Here is a 506-nt window from a genome sequence, read left to right as displayed (position 1 = left end):
AATGGATCGGGGACTAGCTTTTGCATCCCTGCCGTGAAGGATTATGCTCGGTCTGTCTGCATCAAGGTGTTAATGGCGTATCTCCCTCAGTTTATGATACTAAAAAAAAAGGAAACGGGATACACACTCAACAAGAGCTATAGTTCCCTTTAACTTAACGCACCGATAATAAAGGGATTTACAAACTAGAAGTGTTTCTGAGTAGATTGTGTATACGGTTTATTTGGAAAATGAAGTTGTAGACATATGTTTTTTTTCGTTGTTTGTGTTATCCTTTTAGAAAGGTAATTGAGGGAGGTGCAGTGAAACTGTGGAAAAAGTTACTGGGATTAATTTTGGGCATGAGTTCGATGATAACACCCGCGTCCAGCGTGGAGCAAAACATACTTAATGAGGGGGAGTTCAAAACATTATGTGGATTTGTTAGTTTAACAGAACGAATAAACGAGTCGCTAAGAGGAATGGAGGGAAATTCAGGAGTAAGCGTGTCTTTTCTACAAAAAAAA

This window comes from Trypanosoma equiperdum, assembly GCF_001457755.1.
Source record: "Trypanosoma equiperdum strain OVI genome assembly, contig: ctg_731, whole genome shotgun sequence".
In the NCBI taxonomy this organism is placed as follows: domain Eukaryota; phylum Euglenozoa; class Kinetoplastea; order Trypanosomatida; family Trypanosomatidae; genus Trypanosoma; species Trypanosoma equiperdum.
The sequence above is the reverse complement of the archived record's forward strand: the minus strand, read 5'-3'. Positions refer to the sequence as shown.